General features: G+C 37.7%; 1 protein-coding gene across 2 annotated transcripts in view; it reads left to right on the forward strand.

Annotated features, from left to right (window-relative positions):
- The first annotated feature begins 7,379 nt into the window (after window positions 1-7,379).
- Window positions 7,380-12,049, forward strand: part of LOC121425867 (integrin beta-1-like) — a 42,565-nt gene continuing 37,895 nt past the window's right edge. The window contains exons 1-2 of one of the 2 annotated variants that reach the window (XM_041621950.1): window positions 7,380-7,763; window positions 11,349-11,350. The gene's annotated coding sequence lies outside the window, so the exon portion shown is untranslated. The remainder of the gene's footprint in view (window positions 7,764-11,348; window positions 11,351-12,049) is intronic. The other variant, XM_041621949.1, reaches the window with a different exon arrangement.

A 12,049-nucleotide genomic window follows, 5' to 3' on the forward strand; every position in this document is an offset into this window, starting at 1 on the left:
AAAAGGGAAACAGTTTATGATTTCATATAATGATATAAGAAAAGGGAAAGTGGGGATGTGACATCATCAGCCCATATACCAGGGGCGGATCCAGCTTTTTATAAGGGGGGGGGTGGGTGGTATGCGAGGGAGCGTAGCGACCGAGTCCAAGCGAGCGGAGCGAGCAAGGGGGAGGGTGTGGGAGGGGGTGTCCCCCTACCACAGTAGGGAACATTTTTGAAAATCTGTGTGTGAAAATGGCGTTTTCTTGCATCTAAAACACCACTATTTTCGGTATAGAGGTCGTTGCCAAATTAACCCCCATGAAAATTTGTAAAATTAAGTTGCATTTTCCTGCAATGTAAGGCCAGTTAACAACACAGATACAAAGAATTGGGGACCTTGGAATAAGCACTGTTAGCCTAATACTTTTATTATGAACAGCAGCCCAGCTCAGCGTGCGTTGCCAGGTTAAATCTTCACAAAATCCCCACCCAAACGACACTTAAAATATCCCCAAAGTTGCCAAATTTTGACAGAAAATCCCAAAATTCGTTTTTTATAAAACTCAATACTATTTTCATTCCCAAATATTTATTTTTCATCCCCAAAGACTTCAACAATCCCCCAATTTTTTTTTTAATGTGGGGATTTTGGGGATGAGAATCGGCAACGCTGGCCTAGCTTGTCACTTCGGCGGTGGCCCGTGTCCTGAAAAATTCTGATGGGGTGGGGGGGGGGGGCAAGGGACTCTGTGACATTTGTTCGCCCAACCCCCCCCCCCTCCCCAAAAAAGAAATGATGATAATAATAATAATAATAAATGAAATGAATACATAGAAATAGAATAAAATAAAATTACAAGTTTAAAAAAAGATAAGATTTAAAAAAATAGTCCCCGGATTTTTTTTTTTTTTTTTTTTTTTTGGGGGGGGGGTTGCAACCCCCCTCCCCCCCCCCCCTCTAGATCCGCTTCTGTATAATAAATATTCATGATGGCATGCGTATAACTGTTTTCACAATATTTCGCTAAACTTTAGAATGATCAGATTTTGATGAAATTTTCAGCAATCTGCTTTCTGAATTTTACTCTATTTATTTAGATGTAAATATTTCAGACCAGAGCATCCCTTTATGTTTGATTTGAATAAAAGCTTCATCATATCAAAAGCTCAGCCTCATTTATTCTGCAACTGTAATAGGCGGCAAGGCCCAGGCCTACTTTATCTACGCAGTTATACCAATTATCAATACGGCAAGAAATATTACGGATAGGTTCCCATTCATGAAGGGGAAAAGTGAAGAAGAAACAGTCGAAAGAAAGGGCTTCAAGTGGAGCTCCTCTGAGTCTGACGATAAACGTTGAGCGTGTCTGTCACCATGGTAACGGTAGTTGACAGGCAACAGGTGTGTACGTGACCTCAAATGACCTTGTTTTGGTCGCGATAAGTTCCCCCACCTTATCCCTTTTACCGGGTGAAATGATTATTCATAGCTAGTCAATGGCAAGTTAGGCCAACACATTATATTACCACATACAGTCACACCTGTCCACCTGTATGGTGGCCACTTGTATTTAGTGAAGAAAAAAAATTTGAGGTCACCAAGATAAGTAATCGATTTATTTCATTGTCTTCTCTTACATAATTATTACGACTTCGTTTTTTTTTATCCTGCAGACTGAACAAGCGTTGATTTTCACGCAGATTCCCTCATATTTCACCATATTTGAAAATGTCTTTGATTTCAGATCGCTGTATTATTTGATTTAGATGAATGATGCATATTAACAGAATCTTTCTGATGTTATATTGCGTTTGTATTATGTTTACATGTGAAATATGTAAAATAAATTCATATTCATATTAAAACTTTGACCTCCATTTCAAGAGAATGTAAAGGCCACCTGCCTATAGAGGTGGTTTCCCTCATGTGACCTTAAAAGACTGGAGTAGGGCCTTGATAAAAATTTATAAAAAGTTGCGAGCTAAGCAAGCGGGCAATATGTATTTCCAAAAAAAAAAAACAATTTTGTAATAGATTGTGAAATATTTTATCCTTCTCTCTTTCCATTTTTTCCTTTCCTCTTTCTTTATCTTGGTCGTGAAAAATGTGAGGGGACAAGAGCCCCCTCCCCCCCCCATCTGTACTCCCGTGGGTCCACCCTTGACGGTATAAAGTTATTTTTTAATTCTGATTTGATTCATTTTCTATATAGGCCTATAGCAGTTTAGTGACAGATACATGGAGGGGCAAATCTGGCCCGTGTCCCCCTTTTGACTTGAGAGTCGTATTGTAGGGGGTAATGTGGTGGGGTTTTTTTTTTGTTGTTGTTGTTTTGTTTTGTGATTTTTTTCCCTGACAGATCATCATTACTTGTGAGGGAACACCATTTGTGTGGGGCTTGCTTAATGTCTTTACTGATAAAAAATGCCCCGCCCCCTGGAAAATCCTGGATCCGCCCTTGTACCAGTGCTATTGGCACACCTTTCACGGACACAGAGAGAGAGAGAGGTCGAGGGGGGGGGATTGAGTGGGAGAGAGGGGGAGATTGAGGGCTGAGGCCTTAGATAAATACATGACAAAACGAGCTGACATGTCACTAAATTTTCTTTAAAAATCCCCTTTTTGAGCTCCGACTTAGAATTTGGGAGTTGTCATGACCTTTGGGTCCGGGTCAAGACGTTGGAATGCGTGCATTCTACGTCACCCCTTTCTCAATCTAGTCACGTGACATTAACAAGCCATTCTTGTTTTTATAACTATAAACACAATGACAGTCCGAAATGTCAGGTATGAAAGGTAATGATCATTATTAACGATGACTCAAACTCAACTGTCCATTCTTCCCATATTACTTTCAATTACTGTTCTTCAATACATTTTATCTTATCCCCCCCCCCCTTCTGATTTTCTTCCCATGTCATTTTAAGGAAAGGTAGATACTGGGGCCATTATTTAAAGGGAAAGTTCACCCTGACAAAAAGTTTATTGTAAAAATAGGAGAAAAGTAATTAATAAAAGTTGCCAAAGGTTCAGGAAAATCCACCAAAGAATAAAAAAGTTGTTAGAATTTTAATTATTCGATTTGTGACGTCGTATGCGAGCAGCTTACCTACATATATTATGGTAAAAATCAATATTAAAATGTCATTTTCTCAAAAAATTGGAATGGGTTTATACTGTACCTTTCGTATATAACAGACAAATTATTTCACATCCGTTCCGAAAAAGAAAAAAAAATAGGTTAACACTAACCTTTAGAAATTAGAATTTATGCATTTTATAAAACATGAAATATGGGCCAGCTACTCGTTTATGACATCACTAATTTTCCCAATCTTTGATTGATTTTCTTAAAACCTTCACCAATATTTTTTATTTGTTTTTCTGCTATTTTTAACAAGAAGCTTTTCTTCAGGGTGAACTTCCCCTTTAAGAGAGTGAGGTGGAAGGAGGGGGGGGGGAGTTGGTAAGGAATTTGATCAACAACACAATTTACGACGAATTTCATTGAAAATCTGGTTGGATGATTCGATATTTATTTTGTTTCATTCGTTCAAGGGCGAAAATCTTTCCCAAAAGGTAGGGGGACCAGTAGCTGGAAAATCGACAAGTAACAAAAAAGGTAACATCCCAAATGTAAGGTCATTTCGACCAAAATAAATTTGACAAGCAAAAAAAAAAGAAGAAAAAAGGTTATCACCTTAAATGTAGGTCATTTCGACAAAAAGTAAATTTGAAAAGCAAAAAACGGTTATCATCTAAAGAGTAAGGTAATCTCGTCAAAAATACATGTTTTATTTCGATTTTGAATAATGTATTCCTTTCAATCATAAAATACCAAAAATGTTAGGGGGACATTTGCTATTGTGCCCCCCCCCCTACTATTTCGGGTAGAGGGGACGCGTCCCCCTGTTCCCCTTGGGATTTCTGCCCATGCATTCACGTAATAAAGTAGCTGGTACCCCTTAGAAGATAGGGAATCAAAATCAATATCACCTTTAACTAGTTTATGTTAGCCTGGGTATAATGTATTATATTCGTGGTCTGTTTTGAAGAAGATGATACGTGTGACCTTCTTTTTGAGTGCCATTGCCTTGTTGTCATTGAAACAGTTTATCAGCCTTATCCTGACTGGTAATATGATGGGTTTTAGGGGCTGCTTAATATGGGTCTAGCACTGGAACGGATCCAGGATTTTCTAATTTCGGGTTTGCAAAAAAGTCTAACCCTTTTCTTGGTCTGTTTAAGGCACAAAAGGGGGCTCTAAAACTTAAAAGGGTATTCAGGAAAAATCTGGAAAATTCGATAAAGATCACAGATCGTTTTGTGCAACGATTATAACGCCCTACCCCTCCCCTCGAAAAAAAATATTAGTTATCATTTGGGGAGAATATGGTGTCGGGTCATGAGTCATGACCTGGTCCAAGTGCCACCTATAGTGCAATGCATTATTTCCCCAGTGATATTAATCGACAGATCAACTATTAATTTCGTAAGAATTTTCTTTTTTATTTATTAGGTGATCTGTCAATCGACAGATCAACTATTAATTTCGTAAGAATTTTCTTTTTTATTTATTAGGTGATCTGTCAATCGACAGATCAACTATTAATTCAAGATCATTATTATTATCCTCCTATTTCAGAGCGAATGTTGAATATTGTTGAATGTTGACCATTTTTTCGGTTACTCTGGTAGCTTTCAGAGTTGCAAAAAGTGCAATCGTCCTTTCGAATTTCCCAAGGAAAGTGTACCGATTGTGTTTTTTTTTATTGAGTCAAAGTTTCAATTACACGTCGAACCATTCATCAGTATTTTCTCTCAGAAATTATTGTAAGGAGCTAATCACTTGGAGTCAGAATGATTTTTTTTGCCCTCTTCTTTTTTTCAAATCGAGGGCAAACTTATGGAATGCTGTACGTGTTTATATAGTGTATTTCCCTGTGTACACAGTCTGTGAGGGTCTGTGAGATTGATATTGTGTAGTAACCGCATTTGAACACGGGTCGAATTTCATTTTAATCCCGATTTGACAAGGTTTTCTTTTCAGTGTAGGGATCAACTTCAACTTTTACCTTTAAGGAAATGACCTCTTGACTATAGCCTCCCGCAAAACTTTATTCATACCTTTAAAAGAATTTATTTCAAACTTGAAAAAAAATCCACTATCGCAGAGTGTCCAGCACATCGGTCTTGACATTTTCGTCATCTCCCTAACCCAAACCAATCTACGACATTCCAATGGTGGTCAAAACCTTATCGTTCTTGAAATAAAAATAATCTTTTGTTTCTTGTTTGAAACGGACATATTAATAATTAACATATATACATGTACATTACGTTGTTTTTATATCAATAAGATGAGGTCCCTTTCTGTTTGATACAATGTATTACCATGTGCTATTAAACACGGTATTGAAAGTGATTCTTCAGAGTCAATTGAAGTGGAGATCAATCATTATCAATTAAAATATGTCACCAAATACACTCAATTATGTCTTTAGTCTCATTATGTATCTGTTAATAACTAAATGCTACCAAAGACAATTATTGATATGCTAAGCACATTTTATCGAATGATAGAATAGCACTTCACTTCAGTTTCAGTTCATCGATAATTCATTATTAATTGTCAATTTCAATTTTATTTATTTTGATAGAATACATGCCAAATATTACGTATCCCTTCTATATTGGAAATCAAGCAGATAACCGTACCTAGATTTCAATGGCGTACTCTATATTAATTTCCAATCAATTCCCAAATAAACAAAATAATTCGTACCGCCAAAAAATTAGTCACCAAAAAAAAAAGAAAAAAACTTACAACTAAAGTTTAAAATTCGGCAAATTAAAAAAATTGAAAGGAGCAAAAAACTCAAAAAAAAAGAAAAAAAAGGTCTTCAAGCTCGGGGGGGGGGGGGGGCGGGGGGAGCAGGGCAGGGATACGTCCCTTGCACGGGTTGTGACTCGTTAGGGGGAGGGCAGACTGCCCCCGTAGGTACGCTAGTGATCTGCCGATGGTGGAATATGAGCCCATATTTTCATGGAAATTATGAAATCAATGAGAAGTGGAACTTGTAGCATACGTTATTCTCCAAGGGCGTCGGCTGTGGGGGGGGGGGGGTGCACGTGCACCCTCCCGCTGAGGCAGAGGATTTCCGACACTGGTCTGCAAAACCAAATTTGTACCCCTTCTACTGCTTTCAACAGCTGATTTCCAAGCTCTAGTTCCACCTCCCCATGCTCAAACTAGCATACGCCCTTGTTGTCAAATTATTTCTAATAATATCTACACATGTTTTTTTTTTTCCTTTCCTCTGTTTCATTGATTACTTTTCATATCCAGTAATCTGATAAGTAATTTGATAACTTAATAGAAGTTGTCCAACAAATCCCCAAACTTCAGACAACCACGCAACAGTTGGACTTCTGGCGGATCCAGGGGGGTGGGGCAAAGCCGCCCGTGTCGCCCTCCCCCTTTGAGAGGCACAATCAGATTTTGTCTAACTTTTTCTTGGACGAAATGTCCTTAATTTTTGCTTATAAACTTAATTTATTTATTTGATTTTTTTTGCTTGTCAAATTTTTCCTCGGGAAAATGTGAATGTGCCCCTCCCCCTTTTGAAAAATCCTGGATCCGCCCCTGAGTTGGACATAAAATCGGATTTTTAGGCAATAAATCTACATAATTTGGGATACCGATTGTATATTGAGGCCCCAGTACCTGCCATATAAATGAATAGTAACGTGTTTAGTGTATATCCTGTGTGGTGTAAATATACACCCTAGTTTCTTCCATAAAATGTCGTTTTATTTCTCGCTAATCGGGATATGGCTTGTGCGTGCTGTTTCTTCCACAAAATGATTAACATGAAGAGTGCATGTTTTAGGCTATCACGGTGGACCCGCTTTTCTATTGAAAATGAATGTGTTAAACAAAAAGTAAATGAGAAAATAGGCAATAGTAAAAAATCGTGGAATGGATCCAGAATTCGGGGGAAAATAGCCTTCCGAAAACTGCAGGACGTTATAAATGCTTCACTTAAAGTCCTTTTTTGCCCTCGTGTTATTTTCTTGAATTATTCAACTTCAAATCGGTGAATTTGCGTCAAAATTGTCTATAAGCCCAAACTAAAAAAAATGTTTTTCTTTCCTGAGGTTTTTTTTACCCATATATCGAACGTGGTCAATTCTATTGGGAGCAATCTTGAAATCCAAAAATCACTAAGTCCGGCTAAAACTCAAAGACAAGCCGAATTATGCGATCTCACTTGAACGGATCCATTATTGTTTAGTAGTATTGTTTGTATTATGACGAGCCGCTATATAATCCATATACATGCAGCGGTCATTGTGTAGAGTGACTTCCTATACTCCGTTGGTTTACGGATTGAACGATATCTCTACACACACAACCACTGTACATCATTTATAAGAGAGGTGTGTCGATGAACTCCTCAGAATTTTGTGTTGCCTGGTACTTGAATTCATACTTCATCATTGCATTGCTTTCCATCCACAGCAGAGATCAACACTTTCTCCTCTTCTCGACAGTATTTGATTCATGAAGAATTAACCCGGATATTTAGAGTACATTTGCTACACGAAATCCAAGTGGGGACTTCTCGTATTTTTGGATTTACTCCTTGACTGACTCGTTCGACGATTTACTCCGGGCAGCATCGGGAGTGGTTCCGCATAGCAAATCAAAGCCCGTCGGTGGTGGTGGTGGTTGCATTAGGAACGCAAATCGGTCGGCCTAGTAGATCTATTACGTAAGTAAACGCGTTGATATTATAATTGATCACTATATATGCATGCACATGCTAAAAGGTCATACTAATGTTTGTTGGTAATAGGACTCTCTTGACAAATCATTAAAGATTAATTGACCGGTTTATGTTGTTAATTAGTTGAGCCTCGGGGGGGGGGGGGGGCAGTCTAGTCGAGTTCATGTAAAATGACGGCATCGGTTTTACATGTACTGTACACACATTGAGTTATAATGTATACATACCCGCCTAAGGCGCCTTGTTGGATCGGGACAAGTGATATTAAAAAAAATGTTTTTGTTATGATATGGCTGATGATCGATGTTGATGATGAAAATGATGACGATGATTATGGTGGTGGTTGATCATGACATAATCTAATCCATTTTTGAAAAGTTAATATTAGATATAAATTATCCTTTTATTTATTTAATTAATTATTTTAGTACATGTAACTATGATAATGATGATAATTTTTATATTAATTTTTGGTTTAGTCAGTATAATTGTCTTATATTCTTTATGTCTCATTTCATTTTCTTCATCTTCACACAATAATGTATTACTGTATAGACACATGTACATGTATACTAGTACAGCAAGAAAAACAAGAAAGTAGAAGTAGTAGTATTTTGTAGTACTGTAGTGGTGGTGATAATCATATACACAAAAATATAGTAGTAATACTATAATGTACTAGCGCATAGCAGCAGAAGAAGTAGTATACAGTAGTACATAGTAGTAGTTATCATAATACTGATACTATACTACTACTATTACCACTTTACTACAATAACTACATGTACTTCAACTACTACTATCATGTACTACTACTACTACATGTACTACAACTACTACTACTGCTGCTACTACTACATGTGCATGTACTACTGCTACTGCTACTACTACTACACGTACTACAACACAAACTACATGTACTGTACTACTACTACTGCTGCTACCAACTAAAACATGTACATGTACGGTAGGCCTTCTATTGAAAATGTAAAGTAATATGTTGAATTACTATTCTAATGATGATGATAGTCATGCTCTACACAGAAGTTTACTTTTTGTCTCACCTGCGAAGCAAAGTGAGACTATAGGCGCCGCTTTTCCGACGGCGGCGGCGTCAACATCAAATCTTAACCTGAGGTTAAGTTTTTGAAATGACGTCATAACTTAGAAAGTATATGGACCTAGTTAATAAAACTTGGCCATAAGGTTAATCAAGTATTACTGAACATCCTATTAGAGTTTCATGTCACATGACCAAGGTCAAAGGTCATTTAGGGTCAATGAACTTACATGTAGACCATGTTGGAGGAATCAACATCGAAATCTTAACCTGAGGTTAAGTTTTTGAAATGTCATCATAACTTAGAAAATATCATGAAACTTGGACATAAGGTTAATCAAGTATCACTGAACATCCTGCATGAGTTTCACGTCACATGACCAAGGTCAAAGGTCATTTAGGGTCAATGAACTTTGGCCGAATTGGGGATATCTGTTGAATTCCCATCATAACTTTGAAAGTTTATGGATCTGATTCATGAAACTTGGACATAATAGTAATCAAGCATCACTGAACATTTTGTGCAAGTTTCAGGTCTCATGATTAAGGTCAAAGGTCATTTAGGGTCAATGAACTTTGGCCGAATCGGGGGTATCTGTTGAATTACCATCATAACTTTGAAAGTTTATTGGTCTAGTTCATTAAACTTGGACATTAGAGTAATCAAGTATCACTGAACATCCTGTGCGCGTTTCAGGTCACATACCAAGGTCAAAGGTCAATGAACTTTGGCCGAATTGGGTATATCTGTTGAATTACCATCCTAACTTTGAAAGTTTATGGATCTGATTCATGAAACTTGTACATAAGAGTAATCAAGTATCACTGAACATCCTGTTCGAATTTCAGGTCACATGATCAAGGTCAAAGGTCATGTAAGGTCAATGAACTTTGGCCATGTTGGGTTTTTTTGTTGAATAACCATGATATCTCTGTAAGTTTATTGGTCTAGTTCATAAAAAGTGGACATAAGAGTAACCATGTATCACTGAACATCTTGTGCGAGTTAGAGTAGTATTCAAAGTCAGCACTGCTGCTATATTGAACCGCGTGATGCAGGTGAGACGGCCAGAGGCATTCCACTTGTTACTAAGACCCAGTTGTACATCAGTTCATAGGCGGCGGAAGCGGGGGGGGGGGACAGTTCCCCCCTCCTAAATTTGAGGTGGGGGGACGATCCCCCCCCCCTAAATTTTTAGTTGATGACCTTTTTTTTTTTTTTTTTGCTTGTCAATTTTTTTTACATGTGTCCAGCACAAAATTTCAGGTGGACCCCCCTAATTTTGTTGGCTTCCGCCGCCAATGCATCAGTTTCCTTTAATCATGGATCCTACATGTACTATCCATGCTTTAATTCAGGGTTATAGACTTACATCTACTTATATGCAAACAAAAATATTGCTTCCAATGTGTCTACATAATAATAAGGCCGTATATATGTATGTATCGAGTTATTATTCGACATTATCTTGCAAATACAGAAGCGTATTACTAGGAGCTTCCTGAAGGTTTCTGTTTTCAATTCTGACTTCACCTTTGCCATTATCGCCCCTACTTTTAGCATTTTGAATCATGAGGCTATAATTAAATATTTCATTGTTTTAATATGTGCTCACTACGTATGTACCTCATAATCTCGGGGCACTGTAAATTCCACTTGAGTTGTTTGTTACTCCTGTGTGTTTCTCCATATTTTTGTAGATTTGGAGCATGGGGGTGGACCAACCCACGTGCACATGTACATGAACATTTATAGTTGGAATATGTTAGAATACATACATGAAATCAGCAGTGCAAATGATAATTGTCGTTGTGTGCTGTAGTTGACCTTTGTAACAAGCTCACTGTTTGCAGACTGTTTCGTGCTGTGCGGAGACAACGCATAAATCCCTGGTACACATCTGTGGAAAAGAAAAGAAATATCATATTGATAATGGTACCTTGAGCGAGATAATCGATCGGTGCATGCGCATTGCACCATTTCAAATCAATGTGTAAATCTTCAATATATTACATTGTGTATAGGTACCGATACATGGATAACACGTACTACATGTACATCCCTGTTGTACATATGTTGGTCTTCCCCTCTCCGGTCACCAAAGCGGATGGGGAGGGGGGGGGGGTGGGGTATATATGTAATGTAACCATGCAAAGGGCGTAAGCCTGCATAACACATACATGTACATCTTGTAGTCATGTAGGCCTACACCTACATGTATATGCATGTAGCTGGAACAAGGCCAGAGGCAGGTGTACATGTAGGCCTATATTTTAATCACAGAAATATTAGCCAGCATATTTCTCGACCTTGTACTACATGTACATTGTAAGGCTGAATATTAAACATAAATATAAATCCATAATCCATAACTGAAATATGACATCAATCATTGTGCATGAAAGCTTATTAAAGGCTAAGTCCCTCCTAACAAAAAGTTGATTGGACAGAGACTTAAACAAAGCACAAAGCCCCAAAACATAATCATTGAAAGTTTCACAAATATCAGATGTGAAATAAGAAAGGAGTGACATATATTTAAGTTTCGCTTTTTTTTTACAAACTGTTCCCATAAAGAGCAGGGTCGGAACGATTTTGAAAGTGTTTGTGACATTGTTTAAGGGGGGGGGGGGTGATCGAAAAACGCAATCAGGTTGTAATTGGTTTATACCTTTTTGTACACGCCTTTATTAAAAAAAATGGGGCGTCCCGTGGCCCGTGTAAATATGTGTTTTTTATGTGTTATTTATGCAAATGACAGGACCATGGAGCTACAATGTACACGGGACATATTCTTTTGTAATGGTACTATTGTAAACCTCCCCATTATTATAGTGTACAGTACACCATCAGACGTGGAAGACTATCAGTTCCCGCGTGACGTCACAAAATATAAGTGTTATTTTGATGGATTCCCGCCAAATCCACGTATAAAGACTATTGCTTTGAGGTCCATTTTCTGGATTAAATTGATATTGACAAAATTTGAGGACGAAGTTCCCCTATATGCCTTAGTAACTCTGGCAAAGAAAACAGCATTAAAACCGACATAACTTACAATAGCCTATTATAATTTGTATATACATGTAACATACAGCTAAAAACAGAGCTCCGTGGGTATAACGTTTGTTCGCAATGATGTACATCTACATACATCTAGGTCGGTTTGAATTCGGTTCTATTGGTGTGCCTGGCTGCCTGCTATTTAGA

This window comes from Lytechinus variegatus, chromosome 13 (assembly GCF_018143015.1).
Source record: "Lytechinus variegatus isolate NC3 chromosome 13, Lvar_3.0, whole genome shotgun sequence".
NCBI lineage: Eukaryota > Metazoa > Echinodermata > Echinoidea > Temnopleuroida > Toxopneustidae > Lytechinus > Lytechinus variegatus.